At 48.2% G+C, this 25,145-nt stretch overlaps 1 protein-coding gene across 1 annotated transcript in view; it reads right to left on the reverse strand.

Moving 5' to 3' along the window:
• Positions 1-25,145, reverse strand: part of LOC142580500 (ecotropic viral integration site 5 ortholog-like) — a 289,591-nt gene that overhangs the window by 184,297 nt on the left and 80,149 nt on the right. Inside the window, exon 2 of the mRNA XM_075691155.1 lies at positions 17,212-17,361. The gene's annotated coding sequence lies outside the window, so the exon portion shown is untranslated. The remainder of the gene's footprint in view (positions 1-17,211; positions 17,362-25,145) is intronic.

Raw genomic sequence — 25,145 nt, forward strand, 5'->3', positions numbered from 1 at the left:
GACATTTTATTTTTGACAACTGCGACACCAAATGGCGGACTGATATACTTCCTAAAGGGGTTTAACTTTATTTTTTCATCGCAGAACCGCAAGCACAGGTTGCGTCGCGCGTATACCGCAGCCACGTACTGTGGCCGCACTCCTTTTCCTCTAACAATGTGGCCCCCGGCGGCTTCACGCGCTCCCGTAGGTGGCGGATTGGACTGTCACTCCAGAAGTTTAAATACACAACCTCTTTGCATAGAAACGACGGCATGATTGTTAACATATTGTTGGCTTGGATATGTTTGGCACGAGGCCCAAGACCCTGTGTTCTAACACGTTCTTATGTTTGCGTTCGCGTCTCTGTCTTGAAGGGACTCACACCGTGACATGCTACAATGGTGCTTGCGTTGGGCGTATGTAAGGCGAAAAACGCGGTTCTAAAATGTCTGTTCACTAACTTGTGCAGTAAACCCATGTTTATAGTATTCGCGCAGTATAGTAGTAGTATAGTAAGAGTCACGAGTATGGCATCCGTAACCGCAAGTGCTACGTTATGGTCGTAACTTGTCGGGACAGCGTAGATGTAATCCACAGACCCTGCCACTAAGGAATACGTGGCTAGGCATGGCTGATGAATAAGTAATTGCGAAGGTTGGTTTTCAGTAAAGGTTTGTTACCAAGAACGGTGGGAGCTTATACTGCCGCAAAGGACGGATGCTGGGCGGTGACTCGAATCATTTACTCGGCACATCACACATCTACACTGGAATTCAACTGGTTTCGCCAACTCTTGCTTATATTCTCTCGCCTCTAAGCTGCGACTTCGCCTGCCACCCAGGCCCCAGCTTTTCCTCTTTGTCCCCCGCTTCTTTCCCAGTCTGCTGAGACGTGCTTCCACTGAGTCTTGCTCCTCCTTTTTCTCAATAAATAAAGGCATTCATCCATGCATGCCTAGGTTACTGCAGAAAATAGCGTGTCTTTATCTCCATAACCACCCCGTCTCTCACCTGGACTCTCCCATCGCAAAACAAAGTTGCTGTGTTCCAAATGGCTGGGCGTCACATATACAATTTTCTAGGAAAGGCCAGTAGCACGGCGGGCAATTTTCGGTGGGTGACGAGACATTATATAGAACACCTTCTCTGCCATATCCACACTCAGTGCTTTGCTTCGTGAGCTACTATTAGCCGCTACGACGATGTACGAAATGAAAGAAACCTAGCTGGGCTGGTCGCGCGCAGCTCTTTTTGGATTCGTGATGCGTCGGTTTAAAATAATAATATTTCTTATCTAAGCCTAAATGATAGCGATATAGGCGAGGTGAGTTACGGTAGCTAGTTGGCTTGGACTAACGACGCTCTTCAAGCAGCACTTTCGTCTTATGCGTGTTTGCGAACGGGAATGAAAGACAGGAGGGTAACACGCCTTCCTGAAATGAAACATTCGGAATGACCCTTTCTTTGGCGGTTGGACATATGTCGAGGGTGCCCAATACGAACAATCTGCAAGTCTGTATTACCTTGCAAAGGGGAACTCAGATGAAACGCTGTCAAACAGATAGGCTTTTAATTATCGTAAGTAGATCTTTATTGGAATTCTTTACAATGAAGTGAAAGCCGACTAATAAGCATGTAAATTTTCTTTGTCAATAAAACATCTTGTTAGTAAAAGGTTGCTGTGCTTTACAGCCCCCTAAATTAAAACGTAAGTTATGGAAAATAAATTGGTGTGGTTAATGTGTAAACGCATACGCAAGAAAAGGCCTAGTCCATTTCCCAGTATTCTCTCAATGAAGATGGAGCACCTCTATACTCTCACGTTGTAGTGATGTGAAGAACAAAACACTTCCAAAAGAGTCAGTCACGAATGTTACTCATTATAAGATGAGCTTGCGCTGGAAAAGAAAATAACACTCAAAGATACCGATGGCTGCGCGCAAAGTGCTTCCTCTGATTCCGATCTACGGATCAAGGCGTCGGTTCGTCAGATTGGAATGCTCGTACATCGCAGCGCAATCTCGGGTCGGCAAATGTGATGGAGAATGTACGCCAGTATTCGCTTCACGCGCGCAATCTGATAAGATAGCGCTCTTTCGCTATTGAATCCGTGCCAACATACTGGATATTATAAACACATGCAGGCGCATCTTGAGCTAACTGATAACTTTGGAACTGTGGTTAGACGCTAACCCCCCCCCCCCTTAAAAGAAGGAACACAGTTGCTTTCAATATTAGCTGAAACATAGTGCTGGTGGTATAAAAAGGGCCCACAACACTGCACAGCGGCGCCGATTGACATACAGGAAATTCAAGAGCGAACCACTTTACAATTACTGGTATTTATCAAACCAGCATATCGTGGTTTATTGTAGCCCTGTATTCCAGGGGCCAGTTCCAACACGGGTACTGTGTCGGAGCTCATATTTCATGTCAGCATTATTTGTCACAAAATCAAAGCATTTTTTCTTTAGATCTTAACATTAGACAGCCAAAATACATGCAGCGAAACCCTCACCTTAATATTTCAGTACTTTTCGTTCTAACGTACATATCCGTGCTGATCCATATGTTACAAAGTGCTGAAAATGTACCCAATGCTTTCCTCCAGGAAGCTGTTTTTATTCCTTATGATGCCAGGAAACCGAGTCTGATGCCACCAACGCTCAGAAACCTAGTCGGGAGCGCGCACAATGTTCTCGCACACCTTGTGGGATGTACCGTAGCGCTGAGGTGCTTCTTGTATAATGTATGAGAATCGGTTGTAAAGACAGACGTGCAAGGTTGGGTCATGTGCTTAAGCTCATGAAGTTGATTTGTGCCAAGATAACCTGTCCAAACTTTCAAACTTACTTTATAAGAAGTCTACAGCACCATCAATATGCCGGCTGCTTTTAACTGCACAAAACAAAACCATTCGAATGATGCAAACAATGTTAACATCATTTTATCATTCAAGTGTTCAGATTGGTAACCTCTAGATGCGGAGTAAGTTGAGAAGTTGTTTGCGTAATTAACAAAGCTACGTAATTAAATTTTCAGTAAGGGTTTTTACGTGGTTAAAGAAAATGAGCAGTTTGGAGCCCGTCCTCGAGATTAAGCAGCCAAACGAACAAATTTCGACTAAATATGCTTCTGTAAGAGCAATGCGAACAAAAATTTTCCAAGTAAACACTCTTGGAAGACGTAACTGACGCAGAAAAAGAACATCTGTGAAGTCAAAGAAAGAACAGCACTTCACGACGGGACACACACAGGGGGAACCACACACAAACTGCGCTAACATTAAGTGCTGTTCTTAATGTGATAATGAAGCAACTAGCCCGTCAGTCTTTCCTTCCAAACCTGTAAAGTCAACCTGACCACATCTAGCCTTTTGTGGTGCTGTCATCAATAGTATGGCCCCGTGAACATGTTCCCCATGGTCACATAGTCGCGTTCCATTTTTATTCACGCTGCTTTCTCGAAGGCAAGCATTTTAAAGTTTTAGTGTCAATACGGCAGTGAACGTGTGCCGCCGAAAGCTTGCTTGGTCGCAGAAGCGATGCATGACGGAATGATGGTGCAGATTTAGCGTGTCGTCGGCATCAAGACAGTGCACTGCCGCCGAGCGAAGGAAGATAACGAAAGGGAACAGCTTGGTAGCTGCTCAGGAAGCCGTGCCGATGGTGGCGGTGCCATCATGACAAAATCTGAGGCGGCGATATTGACGGCTGAGGCGATTTTTTTTCTTTTATTCTTTTATTACTTTTTTTACAACGAAGTCGTTAAGAGTATATGCTTTAACTCGGGCCCAATTCCGACGTGGCCTATTCACGTAAATGTAAAACGCCGAAACGATTTTCTGAGATAACCCCTGGGCCGATTTTAATAAATTTTGCTGGATTCGGGAGAGAAAGGTAAATTCTAGTGACTATTAGAAGCGCAAATTTCTATTTAGGGCATGAATTCTGGTAAAAGATTTTCAAAAATTCAAAAGTGCGGAAAATACAGAAGCACGAAGTTTACAAATTAATAACTCCGCATCAAGAACTGATATCGCGGTTATGTAAACAGAATCCTTTAGACAATTCAAAGCGGACAAATCCAATATGCCGATTTATATCTTACGTGAAGTCGTTACGTTGTGAACAAGGGTTGTGGAAAAGCTGCATTTCCACATTACTAAATTTTTTTAGATTCATGCGTATTATATCAATTTTGTCCGCTTTAGATGTGCTGTTAGATGCAATGTACAGAATTGTGATATCAGTTTTGATTGCCGAAAGACAGAGTTGTAAAGTTGGTTTCATTTTCTGAAAATTTGTGATTTTTGCCAATTTTGAATAAACAAATGATGACCCAAATAAAAGATTTTAAACCAACAGTCACTAGATTTTAAGTATTTCTTTCAAGTGCAACAAACCTTGTAAAATTTGATGCAGTGGTTGTGGAGAAAAACGAGTTCTCCTTTTACATGTATTTATATAGGACCACCAGAGCTAAATGTTCCTCTTAAGGGCTACTTTCCCCACTATCGCGTCCGCGTATAGAGCAAAATCCCGAAGATAGCATAATACCGGCCTGACCCGCAGCAGAGGTGCAGCAAACGTTCAGCTCTCCCCATACGTGGGCTGATCCCGAATGTAACGCCATGCCAGGCCGACCAGCGGCGGAGGTGAAGCAGGCATTAAGCACTCCCCATACGTGGGCCGATCCCGAAGACAGTGCAACGCGGTGCCGACAGACGGCGGAGGTGCAGTTCGCCATTAAGGGGCCCACATACACAGCTTTGCGGGTCGTATTTCTTCAGAGAGTGGGAGGGCACTGAGATTTTTTACTTATCAAACATCAGGTCATCGACGGCGAAACTAGGGACACCAAAGCCGTCCTCGGGCTCCACCTAGAAAGCGCCTTCGACAAAGTTACGCACTCTGCCATCCTCGCGCAGGTATCGCATCTAAACCTAGGCGAGAGGTCGTACGAATATTTCAAAGGCATCCTCACCGGCAGATGGCGGAGCTCAGACTCGGCGACCTGAAGACGGACGAGAAGACATTAGGGAGCCAAGGCACTTCCCAAGGCTCCGTCATCTCACCCATGCTATTTATTCTTGCTATGATTCAAGTTGCCAAAAGACTACGCCAGCTTGAAGGACTGAAGCACACGATATACGCGGACGACATTACGCTGTGGGTGGACGGGGGCAGTGATGCCCGCACAAAATCCACGCCACAGACGGCAGTCGACACGATCGAAGAAAGCTTGGAAGGTACGGGACTGCGTTGCTCCCCAAGTAAGTTGGAGCTCCTGCTTTACCAACCGATCAAAACGCACAGAATCAAGAAGCAAAGGAAACACGAAAAGATCAAGATCCGCACCAGGGATGGTAACACAATACCGACGGTCAGCAAGATCCGAGTCCTGGGCATGACGATCGAAGCGCTCGGCAGGAACGGAGACACCATCACCCTCAGCATGGGTGAGGCGTCCAATGCCAGCAGACTGCTCAAGCGCGTTACCACCAAGAAGGGAGTCATGAAGGAGGAAAACTTCATCATGCTTATACACTCCTTCGTACTCTGCCAGTGTACGTGGCAGCCTTCCACAAGTGGGTGAAAAGCGAAAAGAACAAGCTAGACATCCTAATCCGGAGGGCTTACAAGACACCCCTCGGTCTACTTGAAACTACCAACATGAAACGTCTCCTCCAGCTGGGCATACACAACACGCTCGACGAGGTCATCGAAGCGCAAAGAGCCGCTCAGTTGGAAAGATTGTCATCAACAAAGGCCGGCAGAAAGATCCTGTGCAGTCTAGGCATCGGTTATCATGAACAGCAGGGACAAAAATGCCCCGTCCCCGACCACGTACGATGAAATGCGCGGGTTGACCCCTTTCCGAAGAGCATGCATCCGGAATTCAACGAAGGCAGAAGACGCGCTATAGCCAAGGCACTAACAGACCTGCACGCGAAAGACACCGGTGCCAGATACGTGGATGCAGCCGAATATGCCGGCCGCAACTGCTTCGCGATCGCGGTCGTCGACTCCGTGCGGGCGACTGCCAGCACATCGAGCAAGCAAGTGGAGGAAGCAGAAGAAATAGCCATCGCCCTGGCCATCGTAACCCGAGAATGCCACATGATCCTCAGCGACTCCAGACAGGCGGTGAGGAACTACGCCAAAGGAAGAATTGCCCCAACGTCGGCACGCGTCCTGCTCCGACAGGCATACCGCGACAAGAGGACTCGAATCAAGTGGTTCCCGGAGCACGCAGGACAAGCGTCGGAGAAGCATGCCAATCGCAACGAAACGGCACACGCCCGAGCGCGAGGATTAACCGACCGCGCCCAAGGCAATGGCTGCCCGCTGTGTTTCAGCGCCAAAGACCGGATGACCACCTATAACGAACTGACCAAGGCTTTCGGCTGCCCCGTAGACTTCTCCCGCCGCCCTGCAAAGGGCTCAGCAGGTCGCAGGCCGTGCTGTTCAGGTAACTACAAACGAGAACACTTCCAAGCCCGGCGCTATTGCATAGGATGTAACCAGAATCGCACCACCATGACAAGTGCAGAGCGTGCTGCAGGGAGAAGGCCACGTTCGAGCACATGCTATGGGATTGCTCCAAACATCCAAGCCAAGCTAACTCAGGACATATACCGCCGCAGCTTGAGGAAGCAACGTGGAGCGAAGACCAAGAAATACAACTACAGGCCGTCGAGCAGGTCATCGAGGCGATGGCTAGGCAGGAGCCTGGTGAGCCGGCAACGGCGAGCGGGGATCCTCGCAGAGCACCCGCTGTAAGAGTCGGCAGTCGTAGCCGTAGGGAGGACCTTGTGGCGACAGGACTAGGCGAGCAGGATTTATTTACATATTAACATTTTAAGGAAGATACATTGGCAGTTTAGCGCGACTCCCATATGGAGCCCGCAAGACTATCGTACAGCAAACAGCTTACGAGCACACAGCTCACTAGTACATTTCTAGCATGACAACGAGCACTCAGCTCCCGACGACGAGCACGCTCTAGCAGCCAGTAAACGCTGCTTATAAGCTCTCCGCTCGACGTCATAGTTCGATGTCCCCGTGGACCAGCCCTTCTGGCGGAGGGCTCACAAACACGTGTCGCACACACGCACAGGGGAAAAGGGTGCGGAGCCGACGTCAGAGGGCTTCGTAGAACTCTGCTTTGTCTCGGGTGGCGCAGCCGAGCACCACATTCCTGAGTTGACCGCGCGCCACGTGGCTGCCGGTCATCCGCAGTTCTCTGAAGTGCGCCCTGTCTGGTGGGATTGGAACAGGTGCTGCGGGCTGAAAGCTGGCACGTTGCCACCCCGTACGGCCATTCCTAACACCACCACGATGACGACGTAGGTCACGTCCGAAGCGCGCCTTCGCGCTTTACTGCAGGCTCAATAAACGTTTTCCCAATCTAATCCAATTACTTATCCGCGTTTAGATATAGAATAGAATAGTTTAGAATAGAAACAAGAAGCAGGTATGCATAGAAAATCTGAGGTGGCGGCGGCAGGTCGTAGCGCAGAAGTTAGCATGCCCAGCCCCTCCAGGTACTTACATCTGCATTGACATGGGTTCGTGGTAGTGATAGCGACCACAGCTCTACTTTTTCTGCGCGCGATAGCCATTGTGGCAGCACGCGCAGAACTGGCAGAACTTTCGAAGTTAATCAACAAGCGTAAGACAGCTGACATAACGAAATATAATATGGATAGAATTGAACATGCTCTCAGGAACGGAAGAAGCCTAAAAACAGTAAAGAAACTAGGAATTGGCAAGAATCAGATGTATGCGTTAAGAGACAAAGCCGGCAATATCATTACTAATATGGATGAGATAGTTCAAGTGGCTGAGGAGTTCTATAGATATTTATACAGTACCAGTGGCACCCACGACGATAATGGAAGAGAAAATAGTCTAGACGAATTCGAAATCCCAAAGGTAATGCCGGAAGAAGTAAAGAAAGCCTTGGGAGATATGCAAAGGGGGAAGGCAGCTGGGGAGGACCAGGTAACAGCAGATTTGTTAAAGGATGGTAGACAGATTGTTCTAGAGAAACTGGCCACCCTGTATACGCAATGCCTCATGACCTCGAGCGTACCGGAATCTTGGAAGAACGCTAACATAATCCTAATCCATAAGAAAGCGGACGCCAAAGACTTGAAAAATTATAGACCGATCAGCTTACTGTCCGTTGCGTACAAACTATTTACTAAGGTAATTGCATATAGAATCAGGAGCACCTTAGACTTCTGTCACGAAAGGACCAGGCAGGATTCCGTAAAGGCCACTCAACAATAGATCATATTCACACTATCAATCAGGTGATAGAGAAATGCGCGGAATATAACCAACCCTTATATATAGCTTTCATTGATTACGAGAAAGCGTTTGATTCTGTCGAAACCTCAGCAGTCATGGAGGCATTACGGAATCAGGGTGTAGACGAGCCGTATGTAAAAATACTGAAAGATATCTATAGCGGCTCCACAGCCACCATAGTCCTTCATAAAGCAAGCAACAAAATCCAAATAAAGAAAGGCGTCAGGCAGGGAGATACTATATCTCCAATGCTATTCACAGCGTGTTTACAGGAGGTATTCAGAGACCTGGATTGGGAAGAATTGGGGATAAAGGTTAATGGAGAATACCTTAGTAACTTGCGATTCGCTGATGATATTGCCTTGCATAGTAACTCAGGGGACCAATTGCAATGCATGCTCACTGACCTGGAGAGGCAAAGCAGAAGAGTGGGTCTAAAAATTAATTTGCAGAAAACTAAAGTAATGCTTAACAGTCTCGGAAGAGAACAGCAATTTACAATAGGCCGCGAGGCACTGGAAGTCGTGAGGGAATACATCTACTTAGGGCACGTAGTGACGGCGGATCCGGATCATGAGGCGGAAATAATCAGAGGAATAAGAATGGGCTGGGGTGCATTTGGCAGGCATTCTCAGATCATGAACAGCAGGTTGCCATTATCCCTCAAGAGAAAAGTATATAATAGCTGTGTCTTACCAGTACTCACCTACGGGGCAGAAACCTGGAGGCTTACGAAAAGGGTTCTACTCAAATTGAGGACGACGCAACGAGCTATGGAAAGAAGAATGATAGGTGTAACGTTAAGGGATAAGAAAAGAGCAGATTGGGTGAGGGAACAAACGCGAGTTAATGACATCTTAGTTGAAATCAAGAAAAAGAAATGGGCATGGGCAGGACATGTATTGAGGAGGGAAGATAACCGATGGTCATTAAGGGTTACGGACTGGATACCAAGGGAAGGGAAGCGTAGCAGGGGGCGGCAGAAAGTTAGGTGGGCGGATGAGATTAAGAAGTTTGCAGGCACGGCATGGCCACAATTAGTACATGACCGGGGTTGTTGGAGAAGTATGGGTGAGACCTTTGCCCTGCAGTGGGCGTAGCCATGCTGATGATGATTATGATGAGCCATTGTGAAACTAAGGATGTAGTTAGCATGCCCAGCCGTAACTGCTGCAAATTGCAGCAGTTACGAGTGGTGGAACCCCGCTGGGGCTGATAGTGAAGAAAGCTTCCTTTCTCTGCGCACTCTCGCGATGGTGAAGCTAAAATGAGGAGGAGGCCTGACGGACGCAACGTTGATGGCCACCATAACAGAATGGATGGACCACCTGCGGATAGGACGAAGCACACCAAGTTTTTAGCACTTGGCCTGGAGTCAAGCGCTACAATGGCTAGTATGGCCTCACGGAGATGATAGACCGAACTGCTTCGCACTGCTAACACTGGACTGATACTAAGAAAATACTCCGTTCGCAGACACCACGCTACACTGAAATTAGCAAAACAAAATCAGTTTATAAACTGACAGTGTCAATTATCTGGTGTCCTTATTGTGCGTGTGAATGGCATAAAGGTCCTCGCAATGAAATGGTAGTATCTTTGTTTTTGCTGCAGTTGCACACAAACAAACTTCGTTGAAGTGATCGGACAGCAATCTACCAGCAGGGAAGACCAACCCGCAAATTAAAAATAATTGCTGGTTTCAGATCTTCCAATGTACTTTGCGCTCAGCTACTATCTGTAATATTTTTTTTTCTTTTTGTGCTCTTATAAAGAGGAAAACTCCACATTTCTACAATATCAACAACAGTACACAAAATAGACTGGCTTTGAAGCTGTGACCACGCACCGCACTTTTCTACATTCAGCACATGTAGTATTGGGGCAACGCGTTTGAGCAAAATGATTAGGTTTTCGGTGAAAGCGCTGTGACAGGCGGGAAGAAATCGTTGTCATGCCCGGTCTAAATAATACCATCTGAAATCTTATTTACCTAACATATTTTTTGAGAAATCATTATAACCCTTTATACGTTTGCTTCGTATGAGTTATGTACTAGCTTGCCTCGTCAATCTCAAAAATGTATTGTCTTTGTGGGAAAGGCTTACGTGAAAAACGGCCCAACATAACAGTAAAACATCCAGCATGGTTTCTATCCAGATGATTGACGAAATTCTGCACTGAGAACGTGTGAACTAGCGTGCGATTGAAAGTTGAATTATGATCGTTGTAAGCTTGTGTTGCGTCTAGCACGAGCGAGTAGTGTTAGAGATGTCATTGGTGTGAAAATGGTCAGCTCGGTCTGCGATTTGTTTTTGTGGATCTCCACATTGAACGTCGCAGTCGTCACGATGAGAGCGCACCCATGACATCATTAGCTCAGTGGGCTGGGAAGGCTCGAGTGGTAGCTCACCTTGAGGGATATAGGTAACAAGTATTGGCGTACGTACTTTGCGATGATGAAAAATATGCAGAAACACCACTGGTGTTGTCGAACCATTCGTAAACAGGCCCCCAAATTTCAATTGGCCCACCCCAAACAATAAGTAGGCCCACCCCAAATTTCAAGTTGGCACACCCTCAAATTTAAATTGGCCCACCCTCAAGTTTAAAGTCGGCCACGCCCTATTTTCTTTTTGCCCAGCCTTAAACCTCAAGTTGGCTTAAACCTGAATTTCAATTGGGCCACCCCTAATTTTCAAGTTGGTCCACAGACGAATTTCCATAAATCGTCCTCCAAATTTCGAGCCGACGCATCCCAAAATTTAGGTTGGCCCACCCCCATATCGCCCCCAAATTCAGATTGGCCGACCCCGAGATTGCTCCCACATTTAGGTAGGATCACCCCCAAATATAGATTGGCCCGCCTCCACAACACCACCAAATTTAGATTGGCCCACTCCAATACCACCCGAAAATCTAGGTTGGCTCATCCCCATATCAGCCCCAAACTAACGCTGGCGCAACCCTCGATCACCTCAAATTTAGGATGGCCCACTGCAAATCGCCCACCAACTAAGGTTAGTCCACCCATATTTTACCCTCCAATTCAGCTTGGCCCAGCCGCGCATCACCCCCATGGTTAGGTTAGCCCGACCCCATGTCAGCCCCAAATTTAGGTTGGCCCACCCCCATATCATCCCCATATCCAGGTTCGCCCACCCCCATATCAGCCCCAAACTTAGCCTAGCCCAGCCCTCTATCACCTCAAATTTAGGATGGCCCCCCGCAAATCACTCCCACATTTAGGTTAGCCCACCCCCGTATCACCCCCGATTCAGCTTCACACAGCCCCATATCAGCCCCATGGTTAGGGTGGCCCACCCCCCATATTTCTCCCAAATTTAGGTTCTCCCACCCCCGTATCCTCCCCGAATCCAGGATGGCCCACCCCCCATATTCCCCCAAACTTAGGCTTACCCACCCCTATATCACCTCAAATTTAGGTTGAGCCACCCCCATATCAGCCTCACATTCAGCTTGGCTCACTACCATTTCACCCCAAATTTAGGTTGGGCCACTCCCATATCACTACCACATTCAACTTGACCAATCCCTGTATCACGGCCAAATTTGTGCTGACGCCACTTCCAATTTCAAGTTGGCCACCACACCCCCTTTTATAAAGACCTATGTATTCATATGGGAAATGCGTCAAGTTTTTTGGCGTTACAGACACGATTTCGCACGATTTTGCTACCAGATCACTGGGGCACTCACCAAAGAATGCTTCGCATTAAAAGCAACTGCACCGAACGAGTGACGCCTTATGTTGATCCTAAATACTGACGGCTAGCCAAGCTAGCTTCTCTGTAGAGCGACCGGGAGAGACACAGCACGGGACATTTATTCAAATTGTTTTAGAGCGCAGCTCTTTGGCGTCCGTTCCTGGGTTTCGCGTCGTCGTCGGCGTCGTCGTCGGCGTTGTCGTCGGCCTCGTAACCAGCTCCGCCCCCCTTTCATCCCCCCAGCGCTAGCAGTGACCGACTGATACCGCTGGATGCCGCTGTCGCCGCTAGAGAGTCAAGATAACGTGACTGCATAGAACACCGTCGCCGCCATGCAGAAAGAGGAGGAAAGGGTCCCCCCCCCCCCTGTTCTTGTGTGGCGGATAGGGTGCTCTTCAGTTGCATCAGTCAGTCGCTGCTATCTCTTCCCTCCTCCCTTTATCGTGTTGTCCGCTTGCTGCGCGCGCTTCTGCCCCCATCGTTTGCCGCTGGGTGTACACGCCGCCCCCCTCCCCCCTCTTCCTGCGAGTCTCCGGTTGTCAAAGCGCCGGCTCGAACTTAATTCCTTTCTTCGCTCCTCCTCCAATGCAACCCCTGTGCGGTGGCAATCAGAGAGCCAGATCGGTGGCGGCGGATCTGTATATGTGCACCGCCCGAGCCGAAATTGCCGCTGCCGTTCGCCCTGTGCGGTGGCAATCAGAGAGCCAGATCGGTGGCGGCTTGACATAAAGACAAACAGCAATTTCCTAACACTTATGCGGGAGAACATCCCGTTCCTCTCGCTCGTAACGCGTCCCACGGCTGTGACAACCTCGCGAGGCACTTGTATAGATCTCGTCTTTGAGAATCAAGCATTGGTGTACCAAGTCGAACATATATCAGTCTATTTCTCCGACCACAAAGCTTCCTTCATGACTGTCAAGAACTGTTAGTGGAGTCTTTGTTAAAGGAATACGTGTGAAAAATAAAAAAAAAATTCTGTGATAGCGCATACATGTGTTGCTCGATTTCTTTGCCTCAATCTATCGAAAAGGTGAAACAGCTTATTTGCTGCGCTCAAATTTCGCATTAGGAAGTAACGTAATCGTCGGTAATTTTTTTTACGGCCACACCTACGGATTCATACCACTTGGCTGTAGGGGACACATTACCAGTAGCTATTAATCCACACACTGCACATCTCCTATTCGGTGCATTTCTTAATTGGATGAATCTTTAGAAATAATTAACGTTCGGGCAGCGACTCAGCTTAGCAGACACTTTGTTCCGCACGAATGTTGCGTAGGAATGGCACTGGCCACCGAGTGGCATTAAAGACATGGGAAAGTCGCAGAAAACGCACCTTCCAGAAGGACGCAATAAGAATGGCCATTTTGTTCTCCCAGGTGCCACGATACAGAGCACGAAAGTTTTTTTTTTTTTTGCGTAGCACAAAGCTTTGCGCAAGCTTCTAGTTATGATGTCCAATGAATAAAACCTTCATAAATGCGATGACCTAACAAATGAACACGACATTGCTGTGTTTTAGGAAGGAAAAATAGAAAACATAATATTTCAAGAGAACGACTGGAAAACCAGAACCGAAAGCAAATCATGAGTTTTGTGTTTCTTCCATCTGGTGGGAGACTATAAAACTAAGTCCTATGCGGCTGTAAAAAAAAACTGCGCCGCTGAAAAACCAGAACCGAAAGCAAATGTTGGGTTTTGTGTTTCTGCCATCTAGTGAGAGACTACAAAACTAGGTCCTATGCGGAAAAAAAAAGAAGGCCGAAGCGAGAATCGAACCGCGGCCACCGCGAAGCGTGACTAAAGGTGCGCGCAATTCTACCGCTCGGCCACGGCTTCCAAGGGTTCGCGCAGGCGTACGAACGTCTTTTTATAGACACCACGTAAATTTTCACGACAGCGTTACAAAAAACGCTTTTGGGAACAGTGTTACGCCGTGTGTGGAGAGTCGAGCTAGGCATCAGTCGAAAGCTGAGTCTCCGGACTACATACGCTGCACTGCGTATTGCGATAGAAGCCGTAGTGTAATCACAGCCGCGGTTCTTGCCTCGAAAATGGAGTACAAATTTTCGTCGTTTCCATAGGCTTCCATTGCTAAATCTTTAACCGCTGTGGGAACAAAATTCTTACGTGCCATAGAGTGATCACTGCACTTGGCTCGTGTGGATTGTCTTCCAGAACACGTCTGTCACCTGCGTTTTTTGATAATCGACCTGCAGCTTTTGTTATTCGCGAAAAACCCGCTCGTTCCATTGAAAACGCGCTAGCTTCGTGCCGGGGCCGCTTGGGGCGCTAGTTGGTACGTGTCCAGAAAAGCTGGATATGAGAGAGAGAGAGAGAGAGTCTTACCAAACAAAACCACCAAATGCACCATCAAATACAAAAACACACACACGAAATCGCGCTTGCAGTGCCGCCTAGGGATGAAATGTAACACGCCAGTAGGCCAAACATCGCTCGAAACGCTCAAGATCATGCAAGCGAAGGTTCGAGGAAGTGGTTCTGATCGCAGCTTCATGCAACTCCTCACGAACGCCTTCTAGCCGTCTCTTTCTCTCTCTCTCCCTTATCTTTTCCCATGAGCTCCAGAAAGAATAAAACTACTGCGCCCCCAATCCACATACGAACAGCCGGCTTCATATGTTACGGTGCGACCTCCGCGTTTTCAAATACTGCGAGCGAATCTCGCACCGGAGGAGAAACAAAGAGAAGGGCCGAAGTGGGCGGTGCAGCCATGCTTCTCTCCGCACGGCTGCTCCCAAAAGAGCGTCGTCTTCCCGGCGCTAACATGCGATGCACCGCATGCGCGCCATCTTGTTCTGCGTAATAAGCGCCGCGGGAAACAGGTGGCGATGATTAACTCGTCTTTTTCCAGGAAGCTCCTTCCTCGCAACGTCGTTTCGAAGGAAAGATAATAAGGCTACCGTCTTGCCAAAACGGGAACAGGATAGCTACAACAGAAAAACTATACGCCAGAAAAAAGCAAGCAAGCGCAATCGCGCTGGCGGGAAAGCCGCGCGCGTCTTCAATCTCCCTGCGGCACGCAGGGCCGCCGCCTTCGTGCGACGGGGCCAGTATATATGCGCGCACGCACGCACGCACTGCGGTCGGCGCGCTCACCGGCAAAGCGGGCTTCACGCGTAAACACGAGCTCTGCGCGCACAAACATACGCATCACAAGGAGCGAAAGATGACGCCGTCTAACGACGAGCTTACGCAAAACCCAAGGAATGGCAACGATTGCACTCTGGTCAACCTGAAACGGACAGCTTGCTTTTTCACGTTTACTAAGATGAGGCCACGAAGCAAATCACAATACACACAAGCAGGGACGGTGTAAGTACGAATAGTGCATGGTCAAGCGCATGACTCCGAAGATGAAACGTCTGCTCGAGACGGAACTATGTCTTGCCGTTGCGTCCCGAAGGCCGGAGCGAATCGCGATCACGCACGAGCAGTCACAATACCTTGGTGGCATTTCACTGTAGATCAGGAGTCAAATAATCTCAAAATCCGCTATACCGTCGTAAACTTCGTATACGAGGCCTTTTACTCAACGAAAAAAAGTGTGAGGGAAAGGCTTTTGTGGATACTGAAAATATTTTAAACAAGTTCAGACGAAGGCACAGTGCCGTAGAGAAGATAGTCTTGCGAACTTTCACCAGAAGTTGAGGCGTCGTTCATTATCCTACAGCTGAGAGGTATCGCAGAGCAATTATCCCAGTCAGCACCCACATAAGACGCGAGCTATTGCGTAGCTATCGAATAACATTTTAAGGCACCATTCGATCGAACAAACCAATGTCTGATGCGTCTTTCCTTGAGGAATGACGTAGTACGTTCAAACCAATTGTCTGGAGCTGCAGCTTCTTGAGACACTAACTATATGTGAATTCAACCCTATAGCGATGTTTTGTATGACTGTTTTCGCTGCAAGTTCGTTCACGAACTTGCGCGCCTTTCCCATATGCACTGCATGCGCGCAGCATAGGCGAAAACGCTGAGCCGCCCGTCATACGTAAACAGTATATCTAAAGAGGCGGGAGCTGACGTGGACTACTAACTCGATGAGCAAGACCTGCGCGCGAATGGTGCAGATCTCTTCGCTCGGGCAAGTTGTGCATCAAGTTCTTAGACAACAGCCTGGTTGTCACTATGAACCTAGTCGACTCTTTCTTTATTGACTTTGTGGAGACCTTCGAGGCAGTGATTCTCGTTTGTAAGGGTCGAATAAATGTCTAAGAATAAGATTAAAAAGAAAAGTCAGAGCATCAGTAACAGAAGCGGCGCCGAAGATACATGCTTGCATAGGCGGCGACAAGGGGGGGGGGCGCTCCGGCCCCCTCCGGAGTTTTCTGGTAGTGGCTGAGCACCCCCCCCCCCTCCCGTGTGAGCACCCCCCCCCCCCGGAAATATGACAACTCTTCGCCTATGCATGCTTGATGAAAGCGCATGACTGTCAGTCGTGACCTTAACAGGCTTATTATGTTTGTTTGTTTGTGTTTTTTCGTATGTTTTTTTAGTCTTTCAACAAACTTCGACTAAAAGCTGGCACACTCATTGGCATCACATTTGCTTTCCTAGAAAAAATAACAGCGGTCTAATAAAGGTTCATCACAAGAGACGACAAGCGCTGGTGGGCGTTCCGTGCCCAATTTTCTCGACAACGAAATGAAGCTGCTGAAACAGAGGCTCAGCTCAGATGGCGCATTACTAATAATAATAATAATAATAATAATAATAATAATAATAATAATAATAATTATTATTATTATTATTATTATTATTATTATTATTATTATTATTATTATTATTATTATTATTATTATTATTAATGTCTAAGTATGACGTCGTGGTTTATGCAATACGTAAGCTATCGTGCTCAGCATAACCTACAAGAAGCTAGTTTATGCATACAGGTGACAATCGTACGCGATAATAGAAAAAAGCTAAAACAAAAACAAATAGAACCTGCCGGCAGCATAACAAAAAGAAAGAAAGCAAGGAAAGGCCAGCCAGCAGTTGCACAAATTGCTATCTGCAGACCGCGCCGCCGTCATTTTGTCGGCCGTTGTAGGTATAGCGGACGCGAACAGGCTGCAGCCATAGGTGCGTACGCATCCCCGGCGCGCCTGGAACGAAAGCGCGCGAGGAACACAGACGCACGCTACTCACGGTGCTTCCTGGCGGCTCGCAGAGACGTGAACGCAGAACCGGAGGGGGCGACAGCAGCCTAGGGGCCGAGCGCCGTCATCTCGGCCCAGCGGCGCCACACAGCTGCATAGGAGGCCGTTCACGTTCAGGAGGGCGGGGTGCCCCTGCACGCTGTATAAAGAAGGCAGAACAGGAGACTGAAGATTACGTGAGCCGCAACTGTGACGCGAAAGCAAGAGAGTACATGAATGCCGACATTGCGGCGTCATTATCACGTAGAAGAAAGTACATTACTTTTTCTTGTAGATTTCTGCGCGCATGCACAATCGACGAGAGCATAAAAAACATAAACACGGACATGTGCGAAACAGCGAAGCGTGTTATGACGAAACATTACCATTTGAAAGCTGAGACGAGCGAAATCATGTCTATTTCGTTTACAAACGTTCTCCGTTAATCGTTACCGGCTACAAGACCTTTTAAGTTACCTCATCGCGACAACCATTGAGTAGATAGAGCCCAGGCACCAGAGACAGGCCGTCGCTACAGTAGTCGGCCCCATGTCCCACCGACCTCCCGCCACTACGTCGTAATACTCTCAGCCACCGTGGCAGAGGTTCAGACGACTGCCAACCATGAATTAATTGCCGCCATCCACATTTACAATCAGGATGTGTTGCGAGCTTCTTGAGCTCAATATTCGCCCTGACCACATTCGTGCCGCACTTAACACACACATGCAAGACCACTCCAAGTCGTCTAAGAGTGGGTATACCCGGTCAACAAAGGATCGAAAGCAATGAGCGTGCTCAGCTCGCTGAGAACATGTGTCGAGCACACCCACACGGTGGCCGGAGGCCCACCGGCCACAGAAGACCCAGGTTGTGTGCCGCAAACAAGGACCCCCGCACCATCGTCCTTTCTCCCTATCATTCTCATCCACGTGCAGATGCATCAATCATTCGCCAGGCATAAACACTTAAATTAGCGAATGACGCTGTACAACACCACCTAGTACGGAGAACAGGGGCCGATTCTCGAACGATCACTTCCGGCGATACTTTCACGAAATTTCGCGCAACTAGCTGGAAAGTGAAAGCATCCCCGAAAGTTATCGTCCGAGATTACCGCCCCAGGACACTTAATATGTCAGGTATTTGGACAGGACTTCGACGACTCTCATACATATCATATAGTGCTGCCCAAAATAACATTCATGAATCCACATGCTGGACCGTTTCCACCTTCAAGCCCTGTGAGGGCTGGACCGCTCCACCCGCGGGGGTCTGCCATAACCTTGTGGCGACTCCTCGTCGCACGTACATACCAGATGCGAAGCGAGCACGACTCACTATGTCGCTCCCTGCTCCCATTTTCCCCCTTTTTCAAGCATCTATTTAAGGCAATGTTTTCTTTGCCAGTTCCCCAAACTTTGAGGGTCCTGCACGATGTGCCATGAAGTATACCAAATATATATGAAGTAAACCAAATATATAATTTTAAGCCACCAAATAAAAGAGACCTCTACTGTGTTCATCTGAACTTTGACGACACGTTACTGGAACAAGTTACAGAGCAAAAGTTCTTGGGCTTACGGCTTACAGAGGACCTTACATGTAATACTCACGTTAAGAAATTAAAAAGTGAGCTATCTCGAGTTACTGGCTGCATGTATAAAAAACAAAATATACTAACCACCTGGTTGAAACAAACATTATACTACTCACTTTTCTATTCAAAACTCAGTTACGGCATTCTAGTATGGGGAACTACGACAACTTCAAACTACAACAAACTAGCCATTTTACAATAGAAAATATTGAAAATGTGTGAAAACTATGCGGGTGACAAACGAGGATTCCGAACAAAACCGCTCTTCATTAAATATAGCATGCTTAAAGCAGATCAAGTTTATTATTTCAAACTACTGCAGTGGATTTATAAAAATAGGCTGCACACAATACCTGTCGACAGTTGCACCTCATACCCAATACGTAGACCACACCATCTAAAGCCCGCCACAAGAACTAATTATGGAAGGCAAACATTGAATTATCAAACGATTAATATATTAAACGGTGATCACTTTAACGTACAATACACACAATCCTTCCACAACTTCAACAATGACTGAAAAACCTATCAGTGGGCAGTGACATTGCATATTCATTTTGAGTAACTTGTGCTCATTCCTGATAACACATGTAACCTTAGTTATGTTACAGATTTTTCTCAGCGCTTGTAAATTATATTCGCCATTGTTTCGGCATTTACATTGTACATCAGTCTAAACCTTCGTTGTTTTCTGAAATGTTTCTATGTACTGATCTATTTACTGTATATGCTATTTATTTTCGGGCCAGTGATTCTATGGTTTTCTTTCCTTGTTGACTTCTGATGTAAGCCAATTTTATATAAGCCAAGTTTTTTATAAGCCAAGTAGCGGCGCCTGCCTATCGAAGCTCGACCGACATTACTTATTGGGTAGCGCGGCGTTGTCGGCGGGCTGCAGGCATCCGGTAGATCATGGCGACCAAGCAGGGGCGAGACGATTCGCTAGTGCGAAACTTGCACTGTTTATTCAAAGGTAATAGAAAGAAAATAAGAAAAGCATGAAGTATGAAGTATCAAGTATGAAGTCTCACAAAGTACATTTCGGAGCCCCTTAAATAGCTCTCTACAAGTGTGGGCGGGATCTTGCTTCCGTCGATGACACGTGACAGGCACGGAGAGAGGGCCCCTCCTCCTGCAATACCGAGCACGGGGAGGAGAAATCGATCCTCTTTTCGACGAATCCGGGGAGAAGGTCGGGTGAATGACCTCTCCGGCGCCGTGGGGTCCGGCCAAGAGAAGGTGGAGGGGATGAGGTCGCCCGTGGGCTCCGGCTCAGAGGGTAGGGTGAATGACCTGTCGCCACGTGGTGTCAGACGCCAACCCTAACACCACCTGGCCACGGGGACGCAGGACAATGGACACCACGACGTCTGCGCTGCAAAGGTCGTCTGCCCGCGGAGGGGGCACTGAAACCTATGTGTGCGTGTGTGTGTTTGTAAAACGTCCCGCAGAGAGGCGGCCTGTTTACGATGACGTCGAACATTTTGCCTCACCTAGGGATCTAGGGAACACGAAGTGTTTAAAAACGGCGGTTTGTCGGCTGCTAGGTGTGCTCGTCGTCGTGCTCTGTGCTCGTAATGTACTCGTGAGCTGTGTGCTCGTTTTCTGTATGCTTCGTCTTGCAGGTTCCATTTGGGAGTCACGCTAGACTGTGTAAATGTATCCCATGTTCAAATGTAAATAAATCTTGCTCGCCTAAGTCCCGACGAAGAGTCAAGGTCCTCCCTACAGCTACGACTGCCAAATCTTACAACTGAATGGCAGCGGAGGGATCGGCCTACGACTCGGATACAGCAACGGCAGCTGACGGACTTTGGCACATGGTGACCGACCTGTATCGTGATCAAGTTGGAGGCGACTTGGGATTGACCACCTCTTGCAACTGACTGGGTACGGCGGCGAAGGACTGGTGATATGGTGCTGCTTCAGTGGGTAAGCGTTTGGTTCTGGCTGTAAGATTTACCAGGCTTCAATTTCTCTGTGTTTGTGGATTTGATTCGCTGGGATCTTTTACTTGTATTTTGATTTGCGTGGGTATCGCAGCAAGTATTGTGTGACAGTAAAGCCAAAGATTAAAGTAGCGACCATGGTCCTAATATGTGACGGGAGCTGACGTGTTGTGGTTGCGTGAAGAGATCGAGGTAGAGGTAAAGGAGGACTTGACGGAATCAGAGATTAGTAAGACTATTCTGCAAAGTGGCAATGATTTGAAATTCATCGAACAAATGGGCAAACGAATTCTAAGCAAAAGACAGGAACGGGAATCAATTAGGCAAGAACGCCAAGAGCGTGAGCAAGAACGGAAAGAACTTGAAAGGGAAATGGCAGCAGTGGACAAACAGATAGGGGATTTGCAGCAGTTAAACACACGGAGAGAACAGGGGCTTGAGAAATCTGTAGGCTGGACGCAGTGAAAGTGGAAAGAAGCAGATAGCAGATTTTGCTCGAAAGCCGAGAGAAGTAGTAGTACCTGCGAGAGTAGCGGCCATTCGTAGGTAAAAGGAAAAAGCGAGAAGCTAATGATGCATTAGTGGCAGCAGAGGCCGTTAAAGGCCGTAGTGAGAGCGACGAGGTGACGAGGTGCTGTGCCAACAGAGCACTGTAGAGACAGCTAGGCCAGCTGTGAATGAATTGGCACAGTCACCGCGCGTGTGCGTCGCAGGTAATGTTAACGAGGTTGTTAACGAAGTAGAGAGCACTGCTGACCCGACAGACGCGAGCACCCATGTCGAGTCAGATCTCCGTGCCGAAGAGAAGTGCCAGCTGGACGATGCAGTTGAGGGCAGTTCGCAGTATTGCGAGCTCCGTAGCTCAAGGGAAGACCACTGCATTGTTCAGGGATCGGTGCAGCTCTCCGCCAGTCTAGGTAGCTACGAGAGCGATGATTTAGTTAGGAATCATTCAGACTGTGCGGGTAAGAGACCGATCCCGGCTGACGAAATGTGTACCGGCCAGCACGAGGTGCGAGAAGGCGACATGAGAGGGAATTCAAAGAGAAAGCGCCACAGAAAGAAGCGCCGTAAGGATAGGAAAGCAGTAAATAAGGTAGCGCAGCCAAAGACGGCGACAGGCGCAAAAAGGCAGGGCGCAATGAGAAGAAAGGTGCGGTCGTCGTTGACGACGTTGGCGCATCAAACACGTTCGAGCCACCGGTCAAAAAGAGACCGAGAAGCATGTTCTGCACGGACGCGGACAAAGGGCACGGGGCAGTTATGTTCCTTGTCGGTCCGTCGTTCTTTTCGAAGTTCAGCGTGTAGTGCGAAGGAGCGCAAGGGGGCAGGACGAGACGAGGTGGTACGGAGTCGTGACGAGCTCAGTCGAGATCGTGATGAAAGCATGGCGCCAGGACGCAAATTGGCAGGAGACTATAACGTCTTAAAGGAGCTGATAGTGTGTCAGCCCCTTTGTTGTTGCTGGATAGCCAGAGTAGCTTTCGAACCGCGACCACCTCAAGTACGGCTCAAAAGTATGAGTAAGTCGAAAACGTTTGAAACGGGAGGCCAAGAGAGCTTCCGTAGGAAAACGAGTTTTTTTTTTTGTTGTTGTTGTTGTAATTTTGAGCATTTCGATAATTTTCGCGATTTGAGACTAAAAATTTCTTTGAATAAGTAAGGTATGAGCTTTCTTTATGTTTTCGTTTGAGAAGCTCCGAGGTTTGAAAGAGGTGTTTTATGCAAACATTTAGTCTCGCGAGGAGTTCGTTAATGAGTAGATAGGCTTTTTTTTGTGTGTGTGTGTGTGTGTGAGTAACCTGAGTGTCAAGGTTATTGGTGAGAGGCCTATGGTAACGCGTGTGTGTATTAGTTAACCTTCTTTTTTATGTGTTTTTATTTTCTAAGGTTACGCGCGTAGATTTTCAGTGAGTGCATGATTTGCACTGAGAAGCGTTCTTAGTTCCTTTAGCGCTTGTCCTGTGCGGACGGAAGGAAGCAGAATGTTTGACTGGGTTGCTCGTGTGTGTTGAGGGCAGCCGTATTCTGGCTTCTCTAATAAGCGTGCGTGGAACGAGTTATTAGCAGACACATGTTTTAAGGGTTCTGCGGAGTGCGTAAGTTACGCAAGTTTAATTGCTCGGTTAAGTTACGTGTCCAGTATGGACTAGAGAAAGACACGTGAGTAAGCGTGATGGAACGTTTTCGTGCGACGCAAGTACGTGTTCGGAATAGGGACCACAAAGCTAGCGCGATTGTGATTACGTGCCTGTGGAGTTGACCAGACTGTTTAGTGGCACCAGTAAGTGCGATAAGTACGCCACTGCGATAGGGTAAGAACAGGCTGTTCGTGAACTTAGGCTGCTTATGTTCGGGTATTGGTGGTTGAGAGCCTTCGGTGTAGTTCTGCGTAAACCTTTACTCTTGTGCAGCGCGACGGTCAGGTTTGGTCGAACGCAGGGGGAACGTGAACGCTCGCTTTGACGGCACAAAATTTTGGGGCAAAATTTGGGGCTCCCAGTTGAATGGCTTGCATTGAAATTTTGATAGGAAACCTGGTGGGTTAACAGCTGATTCCGGGCGTTTGCACGCTGAGTGGTATTGTGTTCTATCGTATTGTATTGTGATCGACTCTTCTGTGCCAGTTGTTGAGAGATGTTTGAAGGCATTCCAAGTGCGCAGGGGTTGCGGAGAGCACAGCCATCGTCTTGCTCGCCAGTCATTCTCTTCCTGCCCAGCGGTTGCCAGCACTGGCCAGGCGAGATTTTCCGGGCCATGGAGGAGCTGTTAGGAATGGCCTGCCGAGGTGGCAACGTGCAAGTTATTTCAGCCCGCTGCACGTGTTTCGATCCACCCGCGGTGGGGGCGCCCTTCAGAGAACCAGCGAGGACAGCGCTAACCAACCAAGAACTTACTTCAGAGAACTGCGGACAACCGGCAGCCACACGGCGGGGGTTAGCTCAGGGGAGTTCTCGAGGGGAGGTAATTGGCGGAACCTCCCCATGCGCTTTTCGAGACACCAGACAATGGACCGCGGCGGAGGCCACTGTGCGAGGTCCGCTCTGGAATTTAGAGGCGCCAGCTGGGGTCGGGCGTGACCACTTGGCTACGGGGACGCAGGACGACGGACACCACGACGACTGCGCTGCAAAGGTCGTCTGCCCGCGGAGGGGGCACTGAAACCTATGTGTGCGTGTGTGTGTTTGTAAAGCGTCCCGCAGAGAGGCGGCCTGTTTACGATGACGTCGAACGTTTTGCCTCACCTAGGGATCTAGGGAACACGAAGTATTTAAAAACGGCGGTTTGTCGGCTGCTAGGTGTGCTCGTCGTCGTGCTCTGTGCTCGTTTGCTGTATGCTTCGCCTTGCGGGCTCCATTTGGGAGTCACGCTAGACTGTGTAAATGTATCGCATGTTTCAACTGTAAATACTGTAAATAAACCCTGTACGCCTAGTGTCTCTCTACGACCTCCAACTCCTTCAAATGGTGGCAGCGGCGAGATCGTCCGACAACTCTAATAATAGGCGAACGCCAAGACAAACAAAATGGGGCCGAAGCGGGCACTCAGCCGGGAGGAGATGGAAGCTCAGAAGTGCCTAGCGCAGCAGCAACAATCGTCAATATGCAGCGAATCGCGGTTTAATAAACGCGAGCGCGTGCTGGCGACGCGAAGCGGAGCAGCATCGAGCGGCGATCATGAGCATTGAAGAGCGCGGTGAACATTACGTCCAGAAACGCGGTGCGGATCAGCGTCGATACGCCCCGAGTGCACTCTTGCTCATAAACACGAAGCCAGGCGGCGTCGATACGCAGTGATGAGACAGCAGTGGACCAGGAGCGTGTAGATAACGGTTCCAAACAATTATACGTTGAGAAACACTTCGCGCAGGAAAAATTCGGCTCAGTGTGCAGTGTGTGCGATAGAGTGCAGTATCTGTCGGAGGTGTGTGCGGTGCTGGATCGCCACAAGCTTACGTTGAGCGAGGCGTTTCCCAGTGAAAATGAGTAACTTCGTCGCGTGGTCTAAGCATATAAATAAAAAAATAATTACAGAAGAATGTCGCTGAACAAGAACAGCGTTCACTGCAAATACTAAGAAAAGCCTCGCTCAAACCGACTCCCAAGTGCGTGGGACCCGCATAATTTTCAGTGAAGTTTATTGTGAGACCAGTGAGACCTGTGCAAGCTAGATAATGCACGAAAGCAGAAATGAAAGCGAGCGGCGCTAGTGACTGAATGTTTATTATTACACATATTCAATTACGAACCCAACTGCAGATTATTAATATTAATGTTTACTTTACATGCCCCGCACGCCATCTACAATGCACACAGGCAACAAGTTCCCGTTAAGCAACTCCTTTAGCACGCGACTTCGACATTGAAATATAATGACCCGCCAAACTAACAT

Source organism: Dermacentor variabilis, chromosome 1 (genome assembly GCF_050947875.1).
Source record: "Dermacentor variabilis isolate Ectoservices chromosome 1, ASM5094787v1, whole genome shotgun sequence".
Taxonomy (NCBI): Eukaryota; Metazoa; Arthropoda; class Arachnida; order Ixodida; family Ixodidae; genus Dermacentor; species Dermacentor variabilis.